The sequence below is a fragment of the Cupressus sempervirens genome, chromosome 3 (assembly GCF_028749045.1).
Source record: "Cupressus sempervirens isolate cs-2001-9-10 chromosome 3, ASM2874904v1, whole genome shotgun sequence".
In the NCBI taxonomy this organism is placed as follows: Eukaryota; Viridiplantae; Streptophyta; class Pinopsida; order Cupressales; family Cupressaceae; genus Cupressus; species Cupressus sempervirens.
The window spans coordinates 539568055-539595230 of NC_143120.1; the positions used below are offsets into that span (position 1 = coordinate 539568055).

General features: G+C 35.2%; 1 pseudogene; it reads right to left on the reverse strand.

The window, feature by feature from the left end:
* LOC149567547 (26S proteasome regulatory subunit S10B homolog B-like) overlaps nucleotides 1–26711 on the reverse strand; it is a 65211-nt pseudogene extending 38500 nt beyond the window's left edge.
* Between the last annotated feature and the right edge of the window lie 465 nt (nucleotides 26712–27176).

Here is a 27176-nt window from a genome sequence, read left to right on the forward strand (position 1 = left end):
ATGTCTATTAGGTCAACCTTTGTTAAAAGGATTTCAATACAAACTATTTACAATGATTAGAAATAAATTAGTAGGTTTTGATTTGTATGATTACAACTCACTTTACAAGTTCAGATCAGCATTTGGTCCATGTGCTGAGTCACTGATAAGCTCTCCATTGTCATCTTTGTTCTTGATTAGCTTGGAAACCCTTCAAGCAATCAATCTTCCTCTTCAACAACATTTAACCCTTCAACTTAGATTCACTTATCAATATCAGTAGCATCTGTGTAAGTAATATCCTTTAGCTTTGCATTCACTTATGGACTTGTGCATCTCTGGTCAACCTTCTTCTACACTCACCTCACATATTAGCACATGCACTAATGCTCACACATATTTTTTCAGCTCTATACCTCTTTATTAGACAATCCTTGCTTTACTATTTTCCACGATCACTGTAGATCTTAGGGTTTATAATCAGGTTCAACATGATTCATTATATTTGTCCATCTTCTTGATCTTCCTCTAGAAACTTCTCTCAAATTTGTCTGTTAGGTCTTTACCTAATCCTCACCTTGAATTAAATAATCCAATTCATAAATCCTATCTTTAATGCATTTTATATCTCCCAAGAAATCAATTAAGTTAGCTGGGAATCATGATTTTCTCAGGTTCATTCTCAACACTGTTACTCAACAACCTCAAAACTCTAACTCTCAATCATCATTGAATTACTCGGTCACTGTAAAATTTTTGTCTTGGCATCAACTAACTTTCTTGATCGATACTAATGCTCGGTCAACAATATATTTTCTTGGCACAAACTATGGCTCGGTTGACACTAGCATCATTTGACATTCCTTAACCTTTTACTCTATTGCTCAACTCGGCTTAACTTTCTTGATATAAACAATCACTTTGCTTTATCAAAGTCTATCTATTCAAATATCCATTATAGCTTTCTTTTCATAAATCAACCTTTCCTCTAGATGCTATTGTTATGAGCAATTTCTCAAATCCTCTTCATCATTCAGATATATATGACATTTATATTAGGTAGAAATATGTCTTACCAATAGTTTGACATCAATGAAAAAACAACAATTGTTCCAATTATAAGTTTCCAATAATCTCCCTCTTTTGCATTGATGGAAACATCTCTACATCTCAATATATATTTTGTTACCATACAGTCCAAAAGATTTCACTCTCATGAGTGATCAATATCCTTAGTTTCATTTTGATTCTCTTTGCTGATTTTCTCCCTCTAAAACAATAGATCTCCCTCTTGTTTATATTCACCTTCTCTGACTTTTGTATATCTCCCTCTTTCTTTTTCTTTTATATCTCAATATCTCTCCCTCTTTGACAATGATGCCAAAGAAACTTAGCTTTCATACCTTCAATCTCTTCACACATTTGAATTATGTAGATATTTGCATGTCTGGCTGATTTCTATCATCTATTTATGACTGATCTGTAATGCTATACTTGACTATCTACCTTAGACATTTCCCAAGGTAGAACTATGTTGCATCAATTTGTAAGATATTCTGATCAACACATTTGATGCAGTGCAACTTGTCTCCTTAAGTAGCTTTGTTTAGGGGAATCACCCCTAATTTACCTCTAAGATATTCAAGAGCATCTTTAGGTAAGACTTTTGTGAATATGTCAACAATCTATTCTTTGGTGTGCACATATTCTAGCTTCACTTCTTTGTCTTGAACTAATTCCCTCAACTAGTGATACTTGATAGCAATGTGCTTTGTCTTAGTGTGCATCACTAGATTCTTTGAAATGTTAAATAGAACTTGTATTATCACAATAGATAACTAATGGATCTGTAATTTATTCCTTCATACCTTTCAATAACTGCTTTATCCACATGATATTTGAACAGTTCACTACTCGGTAACATACTTAGCTTCAACTGTTCATTGGGAAATACAATTCTTCTTCTTGCTTGTCCATGACACCAATCTCTTTTCTAGAAAGAATACACCTCCACTAGTGCCTTTTTTGTCATTAATCTTTTTTGCCCAATCTGAGTTAGTGAATACCTTTAGTTCAAATCTATCGCTATTCTTGTAATATAATCTATAGTCTTCTATAACTTTCATATATCTCATTATCCTTTTCATTGCCATTATGTGATTATCTTTAGGATTTTCTTAAAATCTAGCAACTATCCCAACTACTAAAGCAATATCTAGTCCACTGTGAACAACATATTTTAGTTTTCCAATCATTGATCTATATAAGGTTTGGTTTGCATCAGTAGATTCATCATTCTTAGATAGCTTATGTCCTATAGACATAAGTGAGCTCACTCGCCTTGGATATTCCATACCAAAAGTATTTAGCATCTCCCTAATGTATTTAGATTGAGTAATAAAAATATGAAACTTCATTTGATATACTTATAATCTAAGAAAGAATTTGATTTCACCAAACATAGACATTTCAAATTCCTTTTTTATTTCATCAGAAAATGATTTGCATAATGCTTCTCTTCCTCCAAATATAATATCATCAACAAATATTTCAGATAACATTACTTCATTATTCTTACCATTCTTCAAATAAAGATTACTATTATCATTTGTCCTTTCAAAACCAATCTTTACCAAATAGTTATGTAATCTTTCATACCATTCTCTTGGAGTTTGTTTCAATCCATAAAGGTCTTTGTTCAATTTACATACCATGTTATTCTTGTCTAGATCCACAAATCATTCAGGTTGTTCAATGTATACTTCTTCCTTAAGTATACCATTAAAAGTTGTAGATTTGACATCCACTTGACATACCTTAAAATTCTTGTAGGTTGAGTATGCAAGTAGAGTTTTGACTACTTCAAGTCTCGTCACAGGAGAAAACGTTTCTCCATAATCAACCCCTTCTTCTTGAGTATAACCTTTGCATACCAGTCTTGCTTTATTTCTTGTTACTTCCCAATTTTCATTTATTTTGTTTATAAAAACCCACTTTATTCCAATAAAAAAAAATTCTTTAGGTCTTAGTACTAAATTCCAAGTATTGTTCTTTTCAATCTGGTCAATTTCCTCGTTCATTGCATGAATCCAATCTTCATTGTCTAAAGCAACTTTTACTGATTTGGGCTCAAATTCACAAAGTAAGCACATGTCATCTTTGAGTCTTTTCCTTGTCATAACTCTTGATTCAACATCACCAATAATTTGTTCAAGTTTGTGATGTCTTCTCACATACTTTGCTAACATAGTTAGTTTCCTTCTTTGTTCTTCTATAGCTTAATTTTAAAAAATCATCTCAAGCTCATTTACTCTTTCTTGTTTAGGTTCTGGTCTAGCTTCTATACGCTCAACATTTTCTATTTGATGATTGACATTGCCTATCTGTGACTTGACATCTTCATTTTTTTTCTCGACAGCCACCCTCTGGTACTTGACAATTTTTATTTGCACTTCATCATTTCTTGTCTTTTGGTAAGCTGCAACTTCATTTGCTTGTTTATTTTGAGTGATGGGAGCTTCATCATCCATATAGATGAATGTATTGCTATCTTTAGGTTCTTTATTACATGAAATATCACTTCTTTCTACAAACTCATCAACTTTCACATTTGCACTTTCCCCAACTTTGTTAGTGTTAGAATTCAAATATTTGTAAGCTTTTCTCTTGGTGGAATATCTTAGGAATATAGCTTCATCACTCTTTGCATCAACTTTTCCATTCCTATTATCTTTAATTATATAGCATCTACTTCCAAATATTTTTGAAATCTTTTACATTAGGAGAATATGTTAGAATATATAGTCCACCAATATAACTAAGAGGGGGGGAGGGGTGAATTAGTTATCCAACTAATATCATAGTTATCAACCTTATTAAACTTTAACCATATGTGAAATATAATTAGAAACCAAAACAAGATACTCATACACAGTAACCCTAGATATGTTAACTAGGGAAACCCTTGATCAGAGGGAAAATACCAGTGGAGATGGTACCCACAAGATGATGTACTAAGATAAATATTCCTTGTTAGAGGATGAACCCTATTAGGATTCTATAACAACATTTGGTACATATCACTCCCTGTTAGGAGATTCCAACCCTGTTATGAGTTGTAGAAGATAGATGGACCCACTATCCAAACAACTTCAGGGGCAAGATCAATGAATCCACTATCTAAATGATCTCTATATTTTTCCTTGTAGAATAATAAAAATGAATAGGACCGCTCCTTCCTCTTTCTCTTTTCTGTCAACTAGACTTCCTCTCCTTTTGATCTTGTAACTAGATCTCAAATATTGCATCCAATAATCTTTTGGTTCACTTACTCATATTCACCAAATGCTCTGTTACTTTTCACACTTCTCACTCAATACAATGATCACAAAACCTCTTACAAATAAGCAAAACATCTTTCCTTTATACTGTATCTTCAAAATAATTTCTTGAGTTGGACTTGGGGCTTTCCCAATTAATTATAGTAAGATAATTAATTAATTCATAACTATAATAACACTATTGGCTCATAGTCTATCCAATTTCTCACATGTGTGATACTAGAGCTTGTACATTTGTTGATGCCATCATCAAATAGTCTCTTAGGTACTCTGTCTCTGTATTGCTCTCTACAAATTAGGCATATCTTACATAAATCTTTGACTCAAGTATTGCACATTTAACCTTAATATTAGGACACAATATCAAACATGTCCATGAACGTGTATCACTAGACAATCAAAACATTGTCCGTACAATTAAGATCTCTATGTGCTACTTTGCCAGTATTCATAGACTTCATAGACTTACTGCTATGTTGACATCAATGAAAATTATAGTCATGAATGCAACATGTCAATACTCTCCAATGCTTAGGATACTCCCCTAATGTAGTATCAATGCTAGCAACATATCCATACCATAGTTCAAAAGGTGTAGCATTTGTACTTTCTTGACTTGTACTCTATTCATTGTATAAACAACTGTACTAATAGCTTCTCTCCAAAACTTTGATACACTCTTCTCCATCATTAATGTTCTGGTACTATCCATTATTGATCTATTTCTCCTTTTAACTATCCCATTTTGAGGAGGGGTCCTTGGTGTTGACACCTATCTTTGGATTCCTCTATCAATGCAGAATGTATTGAACTCATTTGAAATGAATTCACCACCTCTATCAGATCTCAAACACTTAAGACTCTTCCCTATTTCTTTTTCAACTCTTGATTAATACCACTTAAATAACTAAAAAGCATTAGATTTAGCTTTAAGGAACATAACAATCATCATCATAGAGTAATCATCAAAAAAATAATGAAATACTTATCTCCATAGTAGCTTTGAACATCAATGGGTTCACACAGGTCAGTATGAACCAATTCCAAAATATCACTAGTAGTGTATGTTTTTCTCTTAAAACTAGGCTTGGTCATTTTTTCCAATTGACATTGTTTACACATGGCATTGTTAGGCTTCTTCAATTTAGGAAAACTTCTTACTTTCTTCATCTTACCGATGTTCACCAAATTATCAAAGTTCACATGAAATAATATTTTATTCTATAACCAAACATCTTCTTGTTGTGCAAACAAACATGCCTCATTTGATAAATCTAGATAGAACAAGTCACCTCTTGTCTAATCACTATTTCCAATAAGCTTTCCCTCAGCATCATGTATCTTGTCCTTCTTATTATGAAACACAACTCTATAACCTAATTTTTTTAGTTGTGAAACACTCAATAAATTATAGTTAAGTCCTTTAACCCAGTAAACATTATCACATTTTATATTGTCAGTTAGTTGAATAGTACCTTTACCTTTTACAACACATGCGATATTATTACCAAATTTAACACATCCACCTTTATATGGACCAATATCCTCAAATTTATCTTTATCAGAAGTCATAAGATTAGAGCATCCATTGTCAATTATCCATCTTTCACTTTTGTTTACATATGAGATTAATGCAATTTTCTCATCCTCATCAGAATCTTCTTTCATGGCAACATAGACAACTTCATCATGATTAATCTTAGATTGATTGTTAATTTCTTCTTCAAAAATATAACAAGATTTATTACCTTTGTCATCCTTATTTCTCTTGTAGTCTTTGTCATCTCTTCTTCCTTTGTACTTGCTTTCCTTTCTTTCATCCTTATCCTCTCTATCAGGACACCTAGCAGCAATATGACCAACCTTGTTGCATGAGAAACAAATAATAGGTAGTTTACCTTTGTATTTACCTTTTCCTCTTCCACATATTTTTGCAATAAGGGCTTCAAGTTCATCAATCTCATCATTAGAACTGTCACTATCACTCTTCACATGTTTACCTTTCCTTTTTCTAAGAACTAATTATGACTTGAAGGCAGATTCAATAGTAGAAAATGTGTAGTTATCAAAATTAGACATCTCAAAAGTAGTAAGTCTACCAATTACACTTTCTAAGGTCAAAGTGTTACCTGATGTGCATCTTAGTTCTTGGATTGTAGAAACTCTAATGACATATATAGGAAGTAGAGTCCTCAATACCTTTCTTATTACTGTTTCATCTTTGATTTCGCCATTTGCACCACAAGTAACATTAAGAACTTCTTTGACTCTTGTGTAATATTGTACTATATTCCCACCTTCCATTATTCTCATGTCATTAAATTTTCCTCTCAAGCTTTTTTTATTTGTCTCTTAAGAAATTGTTATCACCTCCATATATGGTTTTCAATTTGTCCCACATTTTCTTTGGACTATCACAATATTTTAAGTCATCAAACTTGACATAACTTAGGGCTGATGAAATCTCCGATATTGCTTGATTGTGTTCTTTCTTCTACTTTAGTTGCTCAGCTGTCAATGGAGTAGTTGCTACCTTCACATTCTCATTGTCCACAAAGTTGATAGAAGCATCACTAATAATAGATATGTGCAACCTTATCAGGGTCTTCCATGTAGGAGAGTTCTCCTTGTTTAGCTTTGCTACATCCCTCTTAAACATAACATACTTTGATTAATTAAAAACATCATCAAATGTAAAACCATATAAAACATTCAAAACAAGTTGACACTAGGATTTTATGTGGAAACCCAATTTGAGAAAAACCACAAGCAACATGTCACCACTTTTGCACTCTTTCAAAGTGTTCCCTATTAGGAACCAACCCTATTAAAGGTTTTCAATACACAATATTTAATGTGAGCTATTTAGAGGATTTAATCATCCTGTTAGGAGTGAACTTGTTAGAGGACTTTTATCATTCCAATTAAAATGTCACCTTGTTAAAGGATTTACACAGATTGTTAAGTCTTCCAAGTGATTGTTAGGTAAACTTTTGTTAAAAGGTTTTGAATACAAATTGTTACAATGATTAGAAATAAAATAGTAGGTTTTGATCTATATGATTACAACTCACTTTGCAAGTTTAGATCATTGTTCAGTCTATGTGAGGAGTCACTGATAAGCTCTCCATTGTCATCTCTATTCTTGATTAGCTTGGAAACCCTTCATGAAATCAATCTTCCCCTTCAAAAACACTTAATCCTTCAACTCAAATTTTCTTATGAAAATAAAAAAAATTGCGTAAGCAATCTCCTTTAGATTAACATTCACTTATGCACTTGTGCATCTCTGATCAACCTTCTTCTACACTCACCTAACACATTAGCACACGCACTAGTACTCATACATCTTTTTTCATCTCTATACCTCTTTATATAGGGAATCCTTTCTTTACCATTTTCTATGATCATGGTAGATCTTCGAGTTTACAATCAGGCTCAACATGATTAATTGTATCTATCCATCTTCTTGATATTCCTCTAGAAACTTCTCTAGAATCTATTTTTTAGGTCTCTACCTAATTCTCACTTTAAATTTAATGATCTAACTCATCAATCCTATCTTAAACATGGTTTACATCTCCCAAGAAATCAACTGAGTCAACTGGGAATCATAATTTCCTCAAATTCATTCTCAATGCTGTTACTTGGCAATCTCGAAATTCTAACACTCGGTCATCATTGAATTATTCAGTGATTGTAAAAATTTTGGCTCAGTATCAACTAAGTTTCTTGGTTAATACTAATGCTTGGTCAACACTAGATTTTCTCGACACTTACTTTGGCTCAGTTGAAACTAGCATCACTCAACATTCCTGAGCTTTTTACTCTATAGATCGGGTTGGTTTAACTTTCTTGATATAAATAATCACTTTTATTTATCAAATTCTATCTAATCAAATATCCATTGTAGCTTCCTTTTAACTCAACCTTTCCTCTAGGTGTTATTATTATGAGCAACTTCTCAAATCCTCTTCATCAATAAAATAGATATGACATTTAGATTAGGTACCAATATGTCTTACCAATAGATTTGACATCAATGCCAAAAATACAACTATCCGAATTGTATGTTTCCAACATAAGTGGAGCCTAAAAAAATATTTATTCACCAAATGGGATATGAGGTTAGTGAAGATATTCTTGAGGGATATGATAAGAAGATGATAGAATAAAATAAATACACAAGTTACAATATTGCCTAGATGAGGGACACACAAACAGAATTCTAGTGAAGTAAGGGAACACATTTATAGTGGAGCTATAAAAAGTAAAGTCACTAAAATGGTGGAGATGTTTGTAAAAGAGAAAGGTATGACCAAAGAGGAATGATAAGAAACAAATAAGAGAGTTAGTGAAATACAATCTAAGGTTAAGCTTGAAGCCTCTAGTAGCAAGGAACCACAAAAACCTATTACAAAAGAAGCAACAACACAAAGAGAAAATAAGGAAGATGATGACATTAGAATTATTGATGTACAACTTATTCTGTAAATAGTGACACCAAGGAGATTATCAAGAACCTCATTCATAGTTAAGAATGAGGACAAACCAAAGAAGTCCAAAAAAAACTAGTTACAATAGAAGTAAAAATAGAAGATGAACTTAAGAAAACCCCAAGAAAAAAAGAAAAACCTCATGGGACAAGTTAAAAAAAACCTAAATTGACTATTAAGAGGAAGGGGAAAAAGGATAAGGAAGTAGAAGAAGAAGAGGAGAAAGGGGAATGGATTGTATAAATAAAAAAAAAAAGAACAAGAGGTGGACCTAGTGGTAAAGAGAAAAAAGTGGAAACCAAAGTTAATGAGAATCATTGAAAGAATTGAAGATGATGGAAATCTTGACCAAGTAAAAATGAGCAAAGACAACTTGAGGATTCTAATGTGAAACATCTTGTTGAGCTTAAAGGTAGTATACCATACCATCTTTTTGGTAAGTTAGAAGATAGAAGATTGAGATCCATAGAGGAGGACAAAAAGATGAGAGAGGAAACTATGGGAAATTTGATAGGGAAGTTCTAAATCATGCAGAGGAAAGGCTTTTTAGGGCCATTACTAAGTTTGGGAAAAGACCTACAATTGAAGTGGGTGTATTTTCAGGAAATCTGAAACCAGATGTGTTGATCGATTGGATCAATGAATTGGAAGAATACTTTGAGTATGAGGATATCAGGGACCCAGATAGGGTTAAGTTTGCAAAGGCCAAACTAAAAGGTCATGCCAAAATTTGGTGGCAAGAGGTTCAATTGGAAAGAAACAGAAGAGGAAAGGAGAAGATCACAAGATGGGATCGCATGGTGGACAAATTGAAGAAGCAGTTCATTCATGTGGACTACGAGCTTGATTTGTTTAAGAAAATGCATGGGTTAAAGCAAGCAGGAAGATCAGTCCAAGAATATACAGAGGAATTTTACTGACTCTTGATTAGAGTAGGGCATGTAGAAGAAAATAAGGAGAAGGTTGCTCATTATATCAGTGGGTTACAACCTAGCATCAAGGAGGAATTAAGTCTGGTAAGAATGACCAGCGTTGAAGAGGCATACCAATTTTCCCTATGAGTTGAAGAGAAGCTGAATAAAAGGTTTGAAGGAAGACAAAGAGAGTGCGGTCAAGGAGGAAGGGGAAGCGGTAGATCATCTGGAGGCCGCAATGAAACCCAAAAGAAAAATAAAGATGTGGGTACTAGCAAGAACTAGAGGAATGAGGGTTTCAACCGCTCCCATGATCAAGACTTTGGAAATTAGAGAGGAAGAGGTAGAGGACGTGGACAAGGAAGAGGCGGCTTCCATGGTACCTATTTCCATTGCAATGTAGAAGGTCATCGTGCCTTTGAATGCCCTCAATGACAAGGAAGGACAGATAGGAGAGCTGAGGGCCAAGCTAGGGTGTCTCATGTGGATGAGGATGCACAACCATCACATTCAGAGGATGCAGAAAGAGGAGAGACCTTGGTAAATGAAAGAGTCCTACTAAGTGGTGAGATTGAACCAGGACAATAGAGGAGTTTGTTCCGTACCAGATGCAAGTGTGAGGATAGATGTTGTGACGTGATCATTGATGGTGGTAGCACTGATAACTTGGTATCAGAAGAGATGGTCTCTAAGCTGAAGCTCAAGAGGGAGAAACATCCCCAGCCCTATCGGATTGCTTGGGTAAAAGATGATCATAAGGTCTTGGTAAGTGAACAATGTTTAGTGAAATTCAAAATTGGGAGTTACCATGATGAAATTCTCTATGATTTTATTTTAATGGATGTTTGCCATCTATTGTTGGGTAGACCATGGCAGTTTGATAGACATGCAGTACATGATGGGCATGAAAACACATACTCTCTAACAAAGGATGGAGTTTGCCACAAATTGAAGTCCATGAAAAAGGAAGGTGAAAAGGTATGTAGCAGTGCTAGGATTTGTCTTGTTGATGGAGGGAAGTTTTTAGATGGCATGAAACATCAGCATATGTGCTATGCTTTGATTCCTAGGAAAGATAAAGAAGGTAGTAGTGAAATACCACTTGAAGTTTCAGATTTACTAAGGGAATTTGGAGATATTATCTCTAATAATGTTCCAGATGGATTGCCACCAATAAGGCAAATCATTCATCAGATAGATCTGATTCCAGGAGCTAGTTTGCCTAACAAGGTTGCTCACAGGATGACTCTTGCTGAAACAAAGGAGCTAAATAGACAGGTTCAGGAGATGTTGAGGAAGGGCTTCATTTGAGAGAGCCTGAGTCCATGTGTAGTACTTGCAGTACTTGCACCAAAGAAGAATGGAGAGTGGAGGATGTGTATAGATTCTTGAGCTATAAATAGGATAACCATCAAGTACCGGTTTCCTTTGCCAAAGATAGATGATCTTATGGACTGCTTGAGTGGAGCTCAATACTTCACAAAGATAGATCTCAAGAGTGGCTATCATCAGATACAGATTCGAGAAGGAGATGAGTGGAAAATAGCCTTTAAGACCAAGGAGGGTCTTTATGAGTGGTTAGTCATGCCCTTTGGATTGACGAATGCCCCAAGCACCTTCATGCGGCTCATGAATGAGGTACTTAAGAAGTTCTTGGGAAAATTTGTTATTGTCTATTTGGATGATATTTTAATTTTCAGCAAGACTTTGGAAGAACATTTACTGCATATTCGTAGTGTCCTTGAAAGGCTAAGGGAAGAGAAACTATTAATTAATCTGAAGAAGTGTATCTTTGCAAAAAGGGAGTTAGTCTATTTGGGGTTTGTTATATCACTCGAAGGTCTCAAAATGGATCCAGAGAAGGTAAAAGCCATCTTGGAATGGCTTACTCAAAGGTCTGCTACTGAGGTAAGATCATTTCATGGTCTTGTTAGTTTTTATAGGAAGTTTATTAAGAATTTCAGTGGCATATGTGCACCCCTAACTGATACAATAAGAGGGGATAGAAAAGAGTTCAAATGGACTACAGCAGCTGCAAGAAGTTTTGAATGGCTAAAGAAGAAGGTAACAGAACAACCTGCGTTGGCACTTCCAGATTTTAGAAAGGTTTTCCAGGTGGATTGTGATGCCAGTAGCAACGCTATTGGGGCTGTATTAAGCCAAGAAGGTAAGCCTATTGCATATTTTAGTGAAAAATTGAATGATACAAAGAAGAAGTATTCTGTTTATGATCAAGAGTTCTATGCAATAGTTCAGGCCTTAAAGAAATGGAGGCATTATTTATTGCCAAAAGAATTTGTTTTGTATACTGATCATCAGGAATTACAGTACCTAAATAGCCAAGGTAAATTGAATCAGAGGCATATGAAGTGGGTAGAATTCTTGTAGAGTTATACATTTGGGTTGAAGCATAGAAGTGGAAAATCTAATAGGGTTGCAGATGCACTAAGTAGGAGACAGTTGTTGCTTACAATAATGTAGGTTGAAGTACTTGGGTTTGATGAACTCAAGAATTTGTACCCCGAGGATCATGATTTTTCTGAAGCATGGAAAGCTTGTAAAGAACCTGTTGCTCTAGATAGAACCAAGTGGTTAGACTATTTGATTCAGGATAGCATGTTGTTCAAGGGTAGTCAATTGTGCATTCCAAGGAGTTCCATAAGGGAAAATCTAATTAAGGAGAAACACAGTGGAGGGATAGTAGGACATTTGGTTTGAGATAAGACCATTTCCATTCTTAGAGAACATTATTTTTGGCTTCAAATTTCACAGGATGTGAAGAAGTTTGTACAGAGTTGTCAGGTTTGTCAAGTTACCAAGGGGTTTAGTCACAATACTGACCTATATCAGCCATTGCCTGTTCCATGAAGGCCATGGGAGGACATAAGTATGGATTTTGTTCTTGGATTGTCAAGGACACAAAGGGGTAATGACTCAGTATTCGTGGTGATTGATAGGTTCTCCAAAATGCCACATTTCATTCCATGCCACAAAACTCATGATGTTGTCCATATTGCAGACTTATTTTTCAAAGAAGTGGTAAGACTACATGGACTTCCAAGAAGTATAGTTTCTGACAGAGATACTAAATTTGTGGGGTATTTCTGGAGGACATTGTGGAAAAAGTTTAGAACAAACTTGAAATTCAGTTCCATGCATCACCCAAAAACTGATGGCCAAATAGAAGTGGTAAACAGAAGTCTGGGCAATTTACTGAGATGTTTAGTTGGGGATAAGCCCAAGGGATGGGATTTGATTCTACCACAAGCGGAGTTTTCTTACAATAAATCTATAAATAGGAGTACTAGAAAATCACCATTCCAAATTGTATATGGGAATAGCCCAAGGACTGCACCAGAATTGAGGAAGATAGAATAAGGGGAGAGGACAAGTGCTGAAGCTGAGGAATTTTCTGAACATATCAAGCGTCTACATGAGGAGGTTCAACCACACATTACCAAGATGAATCAAGAGTATAAAGCTAGGGCTGATCAAAGGAGAAGACATAAAGAATTCCAAGTAGGGGATCTAGTCATGGTGCACTTACGAAAAGAAAGATTTCCAGCCGGTACTTACAACAAGCTGAAAATGAAAAAATTTGGCCTCTGCAAAATTTTGAAGAAACATGACTCAGGAAATGCATATGAAGTGGAGCTGCCAAATGGTATTCACATTTCTCCCATTTTCAACATTGCAGATTTAACAGAGTATCATGATGATGGTGCAGATGAGGAGCTGGTGTTAGAGCCATGTCCAATTCCTGCTTCTAAGAAGGAGGAGATAGAAGACATTCTAGATCATCGTGTGGGCAGGAGTACCAAAAATAGGCAGTATGAAGAGTATCTGGTCAAATGGAAAAGACGACTGATCGAGGACTCAACTTGGATTTTAGCAGCTAAGGTTTCCCATTTGGGATTTCCTCTACCATTCATAAAGTGACAGGGTTACTTTTCAATCTACCTTGGGTGTCTGATGCAGGAGCATCAGGAGGCATAAGGGCAATCCTATGTCACCAAAAAAAAAAAATACTTAGACTTAGTTTCTGTTTCATGTGTTTTCATTTTTGGATACCCATTTGGTTCAAATAAAGGTTCCAACTCTCACAATTCCACTATCAGTGTTCGTGTAAATCTCAAAAAAATAGGTGTATGTAATTGAGCCATCATTTTGGTGAACTAGAAGGTTTAAATTGGCTAGATGAATGTAACTGTAATTTAAAGCATTCCAAAAAAAGAATCAAGTCAAAAGGCCCCACGGTTTGAGAGTTATTACAATTTTTCGGGTTGTGGAGACCTCCTAAGAATGTTTCAAAGTCAAATTAGGGGCATTAAATGACCTCAAAAAGGGTTGAAAAATGTAGGATGAGTGAAGCTGGTCCATAGGGTATAGAGCGCTTCGAGAGCTTTCCAAAAATGTAAACGGTTCGTCAATCAGAGCTACGGTTCAAAAGTTATGCCTCCTGAAAGTTCGGTGATCATTTTTGGATTCTTCTAGATTTGCGCCGACTTCTAACGCAGCTTTTGGAACCTTCTATTTGGTCGGTGGATGCCTACTAGCACTTTCTAGAATGTACTCCTAGTTCTTAACCCTTTGGGGTCTATTTAAAGAGATTTCTGGCATTGTAAAAGGCAGTTTGGAGTGGAGTTTGAGAGGAGGTACTGAAAGGAGAAATTATCTCCACATTTATGCTATTGTAAGCCCTTAGGGCATGTTTTGAAGTTTATTTTCTCTATACTGAATGTACTAGCTTATTTTTCAGTTAATACAATTTCCCTTTTCTATTGTGTCCATTCTGTTCTGGGGTTGCGTCCCCTTCAGATAATCAGATAGTTTTAGGACAAAACATTTTCAGGTTTTAGTTCATGTTGCGTAGCAACAAGGTTTGCAAACATTAGGGGTTTTTAACATGTCAGAAACAATTGAAAGAGTGTAAAAACAACCTTGCCAATACACATTTGTGATATGAGAACAACCTTCCTACCAATTTTACTGAGATTTTTGATTTGTAAGAATGTTAGCATAGGTCAACACATTCAAAAATATTAGCCAAGCAATCAACTTTAGAGTCATGGTTCATTACTCAACAACTTGGCCCACGCTTGATGCTCGTTTGCCTCACACCTTAGTTGTTTCCCAGAAAAGATATTGGTTTTGTCATGGAAGTACCCTGAGCACAACCAAGGGAATACAAATGGTGATTGTAAAATCTTGGGGTGGTTCGGATAATCCACTATGACCGATCCTTGCACTAAGAAGTTGAGCGAAAAAATAAGGTCGCTACTAACCTAGGGTATTTAGAAAGAGCTTCCATTCATAATGTTCCTCTTATGCCCAATTAATGGACACCACAGCTTGTGGTGGGTAAAAGACCTCAATGGTCACAAGAGTACCTTAAGCATTCTTGCCTAGTGATCTCCTCATGGTCACAATCCCACAAGTGATCACACTAAGAGAAGATAAATAATACATCTGCTAAGGTTTTGTTTCCTTGATAGCCTTGAGTTTATAGTGGGTTGGAAGAGCTGGGTATTAGCTTGTTCTCACTTGGGTCGTTCCTCTTAGGTTTTCCAAGAGAAGGCCCTCTAAAAAATTCTAGACTAAACAAGAAGTGGATCAACTTTTGAAAGTCAAGATTTCTGATTCACCAAAAGGGTGAAGAGCATACTCTCCTATTCCAATCATTTTCCACAAATACACCAAGATGATTCAATTATCCCCTTGCTTTTAAAATCCAAAGAAAAGTCAAGATTTCAAATTCACCACAAGGGTGAAGAGCATAATCTCCTATTACCAAAGAACCCCAATCGCAAGTTTAATGTGCCTACAAAAATGAAACAACTAGTAGATACCGCACATGGAATAAAAGAAAAAAGCAAGCAAGTTTGAGTTTTTATGTGTTGGGAAGCCCTACAAACAATTGTTAGTAGCCCTTGTGCATTTGAAGCTTTGACCTGCATTCTTTTTTAAAGGCAATTAGGAAAACATCTCAAGGTAACTACTTACAAACACAACCATTAGCCCCACAAGTTAGCTTCAAAATAACATGTAATCTGCAAATAGACCTCTATAAAACCACTATAGACCTATAAAAATCTAGCAAAAAACAAGTACAACTAAAAATTGATCTAATCACTTAATCAACAAGCAAGTTTAGACAAGGTGATAGTTTTTACTGGAAGTATGTCTCGTAATATTTCTTAATATAAGCATACGACAGTTTCCTTCTGTGTGATGTTTTTGTCTAAATCGAGTGACATAACACACTAAAGTTGAGGGATAGAGTTCAGTATGTTGAAAGTTGAATCTGATTGAAAGGATCATTGATTAGAAAGATTGTTATAAGGGAGATTGTTATGTGTTACAATCATTGTTTTGTCTCTAATGTCAAATATGCTATTTGCTAGTAAGACAATTGCTTATAAGATTCAAGTACTATCACTAAGTTGATTGATGAGGAGGATTTGATCAACAAAATGTAACAAAAGCACCTAGAGGAAAGGTTGATTTATGATTATGTAATGAAGTACAAGGATCAATTAAGACAATGATGACATGATGTATTGATGATCTACTTAAGGTTACAAAATGGTTGGCTACATTTATAAAGTTTAGAAGAATAAGTTAAATAAAGTTTGTCTACCAAACTTGACTGAGTGGATAGTAGGTGTTGAGAAAAGCTAGTGCAAGCCGAGAAAAAAGCCAGTTAGAGCTAAGTGAACAAAAATTTTAGTTGATGCCAAGCACTAGTAAAATGTAGTTGATACAAAGTGATTTTACAGTTGATGCCAAGTAACATAGTATGTGTCGAGGATCAAAAGATTGATAATATTGAGCTACTACATTATGAAAAAGGTCAAAGATTTACCAAATATAAGTTGACAAGTTTATTTTCCTAGAACTTGTGAACCAAAAGGAAGATAAGATTGATGAGCTGGTGGCACAAAATTTTATGTAAACTAATTTGGAGGCAAATTCAAATGGATTCTAGGAGAAGTTTCTAGAGAAGACAAGATATGGGGTAGATAAATTGTATCCTACCTAATCCATCCAAAAGCCTAATTTAGATGATGGATAATTAGTGGGAAAATATTCTAATTTCTTTTATATAGGAATGTCTAATCATGAAGCAAAAGAGTTAGAGAGGTTGGTGACATAAGCAAGAACCTAAGGAGGAGAAGGAATTAAGGGTTTTGCTTCATCAAGTGACCCAAGAGAAGTGTCTACAATGGCGTACAAAGCAAGAAGGCTTAAGGAGATGAATGCTCGAAAGGTGAACAAGTTGTTAGAGCTACAAAGTATTGAAGCCAAGTAGAATTGAGGACTAAATAGAGATCTGTAATCTGCAAGTGAAGTTGTAAGTTGTATCAGATCAAAGCTCTACTATTACTCTCTAACAATTGTATCAGTCTAGGGTAAATCTTTTGGATTAAGGTTGACCTAACAATCATTAAAAAATCCTTTAATAAGGTGGCATTCCAAGTAAATGGCCTAAAGTCCTCTAACAAGGCTCACTTTTAATAGGGTGATTGAAATCTCTTAACCACGTCACATTTAACAGTGTGTATTGTAACCTTTAAGAAGATTGGCCTTTCACAGGGCATCACTTCAGAAGAGTGAAAAAGGAGTAGCATGTTACTGGTGGTTTTTCCCAAATTGAGTTTCCATGTTAAATCATTTTGTCAAATGTGCTGATGAATGTGTTGTGTTTCATGCTTTACATTTCTACAATTTGATTAGATAGTAACTTGCAAGTTTTAAGTAATCACATATTCATTCGAATGTATGTATGAATATAAATGTTATATGGGTTCACTAAGTTAAGAAAAGTTTTATTTGTACATTTGGACCTTGAATAGTTGATTCACACGCCTCCCCCCCCTCCCCCCCTTAATTATTCTAAAAGATTTCCAAAAATTGGTATCAAAGCCATTTGCTTAAGAGGACTAGTTTTAAGGTACTAGAAGCACAAAGATCAAGATATCTAAAAGAGAAGTACCCAAGCTCAAAAAAGATAAATTTCCTACATGAAAAAGTTTTATGAAGCTACACCTTGGAGGACTTGGAGATCATGCACAATCTTTGATTACAATAGAACATGTTGATCTAGCAAGAGCCCTAACTGCTAAAGATATGAAGAAAAAGAAAGAACACAATTAGGTAATGTTGGAGATTGCCGCTACCCTAAGCTATGTCAAATTTGATGATATCAAAGGATGTGACACTACAAAGAAGATGTGGGATGCCCTAACCACCATCTATGGAGGAGACAAAAATGTTCAAAGAGCCAAGTCTAAGAGTCTCAAAGGTAAGTTTGATGACATGGGAATGGAAGAAGGTGAATATTGCTCAATATGTTGCTAGGATAAAAGAAGTTGTTAGTGAAATAAAAGGTTCTACTAGTCAAATAGATGATGATACTGTGCTAAGTAAAGTCTTTAGGACATTACTACTTGTTTATGCTATTAGAGTTTCTACAATCCAAGAGTTGAGATGTATACTAGGAAATAATCTAACCCTTGAAGGTCTAGTAGGTAGACTCACTGCTTTTGAGCTATCTGATTTTGACAAATACAAACTAGAGAGTCTTGAATCAGCTTTCAAAGCAAAATTGTTATTGAAGGATTTTGAGGTGGTAAAGTAGAAGAAGAAGAAGAAGAAAAGAAAGAAAAATATGCATCCAGTGACAATGATATAGATGAGCAAGACATTGAACAATATGAAGCACTACTGGCAAGAAGATTTCACAGAGGTAAAGGCAAGTTCAAAAGCAAGTTACCCATCATTTGTTTCAATTCCAATGAATTTTCTCATATTATTACAAGATGTACAAAAAAAAAGAACTACAAAGAAGGAAACAAGCACATAAATAGAAGAGGAGATGATGGCAGAGACTACATAGACAAAGGAAAGAAGGACAAATCTGATGAGGATGAGGCAACTACACTTGTGACTTGTGTGAACAAGAATGATAAAGGGATAATTGATAGTGGATTCTCAAATCACATGACTGGAGACAAAAGTAAGTTCATTAACTTAGCTTGTTATGATGGAAATAGTGTAAGGTTTGGTAATGATGCACCATGTTTGATAAAAGGAAAAGGGTCTATCAAACTCATAGACAAGATTTCATCTAACAATGCTTACTATGTTGAAGGATTAGAGGATTTCCTAAGTTGAAGAAAAGAGTTAGAGGATTGCCTAAGTTGAACAAACCTGATAATATAGTGTGCAAATAATGTTAGCTAGGCAAAATGTCAAAGTCAAGCTTCAAGAGTAAAGCTTATACCTCTAAAGAAATACTAGAGATAGTTCATACTGACTTGTGTGGACCAATTGAAGTGCAAAGCTATAGAGGAGATAAGTACATAATGTTATTTGTTGATGATTACTCTTGGATGATGACAATCATGTTTCTAAAAAAAAAATCTGATGCTTTTCAAATGTTTAAGTGATACTTCACAAGAGTTGAAAAAGAAACAGGTAAAAGCCTGAAATGCTTGAGATCAGGCAGAGGAGGATAATTTACTTCAAATGAGTTTGAGATGTTTAGTAATGATAGAGGAACCAAAAGAGAAATATTTGCACTTAGGACCCCTCTACAAAATGGAATTGTTGAAAGAAGAAACATATCTATAATGGATTGTGCCAGAACACTTATGATGGAGAATAATGTTGCTTTAAAATACTGGAGAGAAGCTATAAGTATTGTTGTATATACCTTCAACCATGTGCAAGTCAAGAAAGGTACACATTCAACATCTTTTGAATTATGGTATGGATATCCACCTAATGTGAAATACTTTAAGGTATTTGGAAGTAAGTGTTATATTCTTAAAGATGTTAGGAATGGGAAGTTTGATGCAACAAGTGATGAATGTATATTTCTTGGATACTCCACAAGAAGCAAAGCCTATAAGTGTTTAAATACTAACACTAACAAAATTGTGGAAAGTGCAAATGTGAATTTTGATGAATTTATAGAAGTATATGAGGCTAAACTTATGAAAGAACTAGAAGAATGCAAAAAATTTGTATACTTCTATTAAGGAATGCCTACTAAAGAAGATGCTACAAATCAAGTTGCAAACCAACAACAAATCTTAGTAACTATTGAGTCACAACCTATGAATGTCGAGTTATATTCAGGAACCAAGCTACATTCAGATGCCGAGTTGTAGAATGAAGAAAATGCACATTCTAATTCTAAGATTAGTATACATGAAAGAGATGCTAAGATACTTGATAAAGATGCACTTAGTGACGCTATAGCCGTGAGACAAAATGTAGTTACAAGAACTGAGCCAATATTGTCTAAATATGTCAAGAGACATCATCCTACTGATCAAATCATTGGAAACAAAGATGCAAGGCCAATGAAAAAAATATATTGAGAAGTGAATCATGTTTTTTAAGCACGAAGGAGCCCAAAATAGTAAAATATGTATTAGAAGATGATGACTAGTACAAGGCTATTGAAGAAGAGATTCAATATGTTGGTGTTTTTTGAAAAAACTACTAAGCAACAAAATGCTCAATACCAAAATGACATCACTCACACAATATAAGGACTAGCAAATTCCTTAAAAATTATATGTGCAAACCATTTGGACCCAACTTCAACAAAACCAAGGGTGGTTTTCTACTCTTTAGGCTCTGCAAAACCAGGGCGGGTATACCAAGGATGATTTAAGACTAGGAAACAGTGTATGAGGATTATTTTAGTTTCATTCTGATTCTCATCTCAAATCCTCAAATACATGCCTAATTCATGATACTTTAATAAACACATCCCATATAACAGATCTGGCCAAAATTCTTCTATAGGTCTGCACGTGTTCTCAGCAATAGTGGCTAATTGAAGCTAAAACATTCCCTGCAAACAAGTATTGGCCAACTTTGAAGATCTTCAGGAAATAAAAGTAAAATTGATTATAATTCTATATTTTGAAAACCATTTATGACATTTCTCTTCCAGCTAAATCAATTTGACGAGTGCCTAATCCATTGGGGTTCAGAGTCTACAACAAATCCTTAGATCTAATTTGTTTCCTTACAACAAATATTATCAGCAATTCTTATGAGAATTCATCATTCAAAAAAAAATCCTTTCTACTACTACAGCAACCTTATCAAATTCATCAAAGCTTTTACTTAATCGATTGAACTAATAGCAGTGATGAACAGATATACAACCTAACTAGATTGCATTCAATTGCACAAGCTTTTACTCATACAATATCAAGATAACCAAGTAATCAAAATGAGACAAAATTCAGAAAAAACTGATATGGGGACAGCTCATAATTTGTATTCATTTTCCTTGAAAATTGTATACATTTGCAGTAAACTCAAAATGACCTTAAGAAGAAACACATTGATCATTCTATATTCATGTATTCTCAAGAACTAACAGAGAAAATACATCAAAAACTTGCTCAAAAATTGGATCGAGAACAAACTAAGTATATCACCTAGAAACAATAGAAAGCATACCCCTCTCTAGCCCTGGAATCTCACTTATATAGTGTGAGATGGAACAAGCTTCATGCTAAGAGAAAATGATAGGTGTCCTTTACAAAAAATATTTACATATACCTATCACAAAATGACAAATGAGAGTAACAGAAAGACTTATACATCAAACATTTCTTTTGTGGGTCCATTTCTGTTATTCTCTTTGGGAAGACAAAAACAATATGATCGGATTCCTTTACTGTTCAGGTTCCTTGAGATAGGTGGCCATCAAATGTGATAGTGATGAGTCATCTCCTACTACCTAAGGATCCTCCTTGTCTTTATCATCAATGTCAGAGGTGGCTTCTACTTTTATACCCTCTTCTTTATCATCATCCTCCACCTCATCATCTCCTTCTATTTGTTTTGTAGAAATGAATTTATCTTTCCACTCATTATAAGTAGTGTCATTTGGCCAATCAAAATTTAGAACCTCCCTTCGTACAGTTATTAGAGAATTTGCAACTACCTCTATATCAACCATTTCTTTTCTGATGGAGTTGTAGAATATTTGCACTTTAACCAACTCCTCATTTGCCATTGCCCATAACAAATGGCCTATTTCATTTACAACCTTATTTATTCTTTCACAAAAGAGTTCATCTAGCTCCCTCTTCCATTCTTCCTTTTCCTTCACTTTATCAATAGTCTTTAAAACACAAGGAAATAAATCAAACTTCTCTGTAATATACTGGGAAAAACAAATAATTAATCTTTTTTGAAAATAATCTTGTTTGTAATCAAAACTTTGCAATTTATTAAGCAAATCAAAGATTTGTTCTATTTGATGACATGGTAGTTGAATGATGGATATACACATAATAGTGATATCTCTATTTCTTTCTGTCCATTTCTACATGAGAGGTCTAAATGTAGCTTCATTTTTCTTCAATTCATCCTTGATGGTTGCAATCCCTAATAACAAATCAAAAAATGATGGCCACTCAATCTTATCTACTAAATACATTATGCCCTACCTTATTTTCTCCTCAAATTGATTATTTAGTTCTACATGTAGTGCATACAATTTATTGCTCTCTTCCTCAAATTCCTCTGCAGTGTAGAATGATGGCCTTTTTGGGGTGTCTGGTACTTCAACAATTGGAGTGGACTTGAAAGGTTCAACAGGTGGCCTGGGAGGGCATGCAATCCTGGGTCTGCTAGATTCTTCTACTTTTCTTTTCCCCAATACCTTCTCCATTTGAGATACTTTGTTTTCCAATGACTGTATCTGCATACCCCTTTCCTCATATGCTTTCAAAACTTCTTCAAACCTAGCATTGAGTTGGGAAAATCTATCTTCTTCCTGGCTAGATACAACACTACCAAATTTTAGCATTTTTGAGGCCATTCCTATTATTTGCTTACTACCTATCTCGCCAGCCCTAAAAAATGTCAATGCACCAGTATCTTGTGCAGTAGAGATTTCTTGCATTCTGGTCTTGTCTCTTTCTTCCATTGACCAAATAACAAGGGCTTGGTGGTCATCACTAAACTTGACTCCCCTATGAGCCTGTAATATCTCTTCCTCAGTCTTATACTGGACATCCTTTTGTTTCCTTACTGAATCAAAAACTATAGCATTCACTATATCCCTTTCAGGCAAAATAAGGACTCTGACTGTCTAATTATTTGTCTTCCAGCCTCAGGGGTAAATTTAGCAAAATCATTCAAAAATTTAGACTTTACCTCTTCTTTAATAATAGAGTTCGATTTATCAGGTTTCTTTGCCTTTATCTTTTCACAAGTCTTCTCAAAATTTCCTATATTTAGCCTCCATAAAATTTGAGCAAATGCCCTAGATTTCACAAAATTATCATCATTAATAAATTTCTCAAAGGCTTGGGAAACTATTGGATCAATTTCCTTACCTTGGTAATAAGCTACAATTAAATCCAAGGAAGGTGTAGGTGGTTCTCATGGCTTTCCAATCTCCAAATCTGTGAAGGTAATAATTACATCTCCCTCTCCACCAATTTGTCTAAGCTTCTCTCTTAGAGATGTTTCATCATCAATCCTAATTGGAGATTGGCTTGGGGAATATTACTCCACTTGGGAAGAAGACCCTAGCTCTAACTTTTGTCATTTTGGAGCACTGGCTATAGGTGGACTTTCTAGTCTTGGCCTCTAATGAAGGGGTACCTATTGCACACTTTGAACCATCACATAACCTACCCTTATCTGCAAAGTATATTGACCAGGAGACACTATATTTCTATTATTTATTCTCTTTTGCACCTCTGCAGCCTTGTTTGGATAAGCCTTGACATATGCATCCTTCTTCTCATTCATGGCTTGTATTATCACAACAAAATTATTCATCAATGCCTGCATCTTGGCTCCCTAGTATTTCTGTAATTTCAATGGATCATAATGGGGGTCAAAAGTATTAATGAATTCTAAGGTTTTGCTAAATACTATCCATTTCTCCTTTCTCAATTCTTGCTCTTGCAAAGTAAAAACATTTCTAATCGCATCCTCTGGATAGTAAACTCGTTGCACCATGCGGGAAGCTTTTATTCTCTCTCATAAGAGGTCATAGAATCCTTTAGGATCAATAAACCTAGCATGAGATTTTTCCATGTTATATCTATCTAAGAACAAATTCAAATGCTTCCACCCTTTTCTTACAAAGAAAAAATCATGTGCCATAGTAACAATTGGGAAAAATGTGCCTTTCTTAGGCAATTCCCTCTCATCTATAGTGCCTATTTGCCATAACAACTTAGTTATTCCTATCTTCAAAGGCACATAAAATGGCAGCACATGAGGCTTTCCCAAGAAGCCATATACTCTTATCACTGTTGAAACATTATAGGGAATGATATCCCCCCAATTATGACTAACCAGAAGCCCTTTTGCATGGTCCTTAGGTCTAAACAATTCAAACAGTGTTTGTGGAATTCTAGGGTTGTCTCCTCTCAAAAGAAATCTAAGCTTTGATGCAAAATATCTATCAAACCTCACATAACTGGCATCTGGGGCTTCTGGGGTCATATCCACACTCCACAACTATACTGGATTCGTCTCTCCATTTCTAGTTGTTTCCAGCTCCATACCCTTAGAGAAAAAGGTGAATCCCTTGTATAAGCATATATGCATGAGCAATGAATACCAACAAAAAGGTTTATCCACTTTTCCCCTTGCTATTCCCACCAAAGCATTGTGAATCTCCTTTGCAAGGAAGGTAGCAAAATCTAGAATAGTGCTCATCTGAAATTGAAGAGTTTGAGCCATGATGAGGACAAATGAGCTTGGGATCTACTCGGCTTCATCCATTCCAAAATTTTTACAAAGAGAAATATACAATTCTTGAGCCCTAGGGTTAAAATGTCTTTTTAGTAATGGATTAGGTGTGCTAGCAGTAATCACAGACAAGGTTTTGACTTTAGCAGCATGCTCCTGCAATGCCCTTGTCCTCAAGTATATTCTTTGTGCATCATATATTGCTTGCAAATCATCCATATCAATGATTTCATGAATAGCGTGGTTAGGGTTAAGATCAAAAAATTCACTGAATAGCTCAGGGCAAACCCTGAAAAGATTCGCTCCAGAATGATTCTTCACCCAACCCGTAATATGATCATATTTCTTAGCCAGGTTAGTCAATAGATCACTATCTAAGAAAATTGTAGGGATTGTTAATTTTCCAATGTTGAATTCCCTGAAATTGCTCATGGGGGTATCTAAATTCCTTTCTGAAATCCATTTTTTGAACAATTGCAAACCTGCCATAGATACTTGGGCATCTCTTACCCAGTTCGCCCTATCATAGAAACCCTCAGTGACAACTACCCTAGGGTTCTTAGGAATGAGTTCTCTTCCTTTAGTTATTTCATTTACTGATAAGGGAAATTATTCTAGGAATTCATCATGCACAACCCTCTTTAAGTAATTAGTTTGCCCAAAAAAATCCTTCCGTGGAGGCATCTTTCTAATTTTTAAAAACTCTTATCACTGCAAATTCTGGATTTCTTATGGTTACAGGTTACTTACCCGCTAAAATTTCCCTTCTTTCTCTACAATTTTCTCTGCAATTTAGCTAAAACTGCTATGAAATTCTATGCCCTTTCTCTAGAAATCCTTTTGCTTTGAGAAAATCTGCAACTTTGTGATTCAGTAATGGAAAATTTTTATGTTATACCCATGCATTAAGGATGCATGAAGGAACTCTGATTCATATTAACTCTTGTAACCGTTACCTCCAAATTGCAACCAAGTTTGAATCCTATCCGTAGATTTTCATCAGATTGGATGACTCTAATTTAAAAGGAAACAAGCTTTATGGCTTTAAAAACAAGGCTACGTGTTGTAATACTGCTTGCCCGCATTTCTTAAATTTCTTGCACCTTAGAATTGTAGGGAAGTGCCACTCATTGATCAAGACAAGATCAACGATCAAATCAATTCATATTTGAACAAGGTCTAGTTAGCTATATTGACCAATAGGAAGCCTTTATATGAGTTTGTGCCTTCTGACAACTTCCACACTAGCGGGTCCCATTTCTTCTTCTGAGCAAGCAGGTGCTTGATGTCACTCTTTCCATGTGTCAAGCTGGTGCATTCCCTCTTTTCTTATCTGACGAGCATCTTCAAATTGCGGGCTTGCACTAGTCATCGATCTTTGAAAGATCAACGATGGTAATGCTAAAAATTTGTAAACCTTACAAGATGAGAAAAGTGACGTTACCATGGACATGTGTCTGCATGGTGCATTCTTGCTTTGTTTAAACTTCCCTCAAGTTCTTTATGTAGGAAAGCGTCCTTCATTGATCAAGACAGGATCAACGGTGTGAAAATTTTTTGCACTTTATGGTCAATCGTCCACTTGGACCAATGAAATGACCCTTCTCAACCCCTGTGCTCTGACCCACCTGACTACTACATTAATTTCTAAGGTTTTCGTGCCCATAGCATAATTATTTCCAACTAAGCATAAGTGATAGTCCACATGGCATAACTCAGCGTTCTTTCATAATTTGTCCCCACTGTGACATGCGTCACAAAGGCAATACCCGCATTCCTTATTTGACTAGTAGCTTCATAATGCAAGATTGCACTAACCCTCGATCTTTGAAAGATCTATGGTTGATGAGGCTTCACTTCCATCTAGCAGATAAACTTCTTCAGTGGCACATCTAGTAGTAAATGTTAGCGATCAATTTACAATGTGGCACACCACAGCATACAGTTAAAATTTCTTGACCCCACCTTGCCACATGTCCAAAAACCACTTGCCTACATTATTTATCTCTTGTGCAACTTCAAAATGCGAGCATGCACTGGCCTTTGATCTTTGACATATTAATGGTCATAGAATTAGGCATTTTAAATACCATGTTGGCTATAGTGATGAATAAAATATCTCCATCCATTCTGACTCATCTGACATTTGCCACGGAAGACATGTCATCATCATCTTTGAGAACGGCAGGCCCATCTTTTTCAGATTGTGCCACTTGTCCCATTTTCTCTTCCCTGCATTATTTGATTCACGAGCATCTCCTTCTTGTGAGAAAGCACTAGCCCTTGATTCAAATGAAATCAATGGTTGATGCTTCTTGGTGATAAAGGCATATCTCTATTAGTAACTCAACCAATGATATCTCTAGGTTCTGACTAGCTCTAACAACCATGAACCTTTTTTGGCGCACTGAGGCTGAAATGTCAGCAGGGGCTATGTGTCGAAAAGGTGCTTGCCCACAATATTTAAAGACCTCATAGCTCCATATTGTGGGCAAGCCTCAACCCTCGATCTTAAGAGAATCTATGATGCTTGAAAGATATTGCAACTTGGACCTTTTTTCAAATAAAATAATGCAATTTAGGCAAACTTTATAAATTTTATCAAAAGATTAATAAAGGTATATTTGCACAGATAAATCTTTAGGATAAAAATGTCTCGCCAAAATTTATTTGAAACAATACTTTCT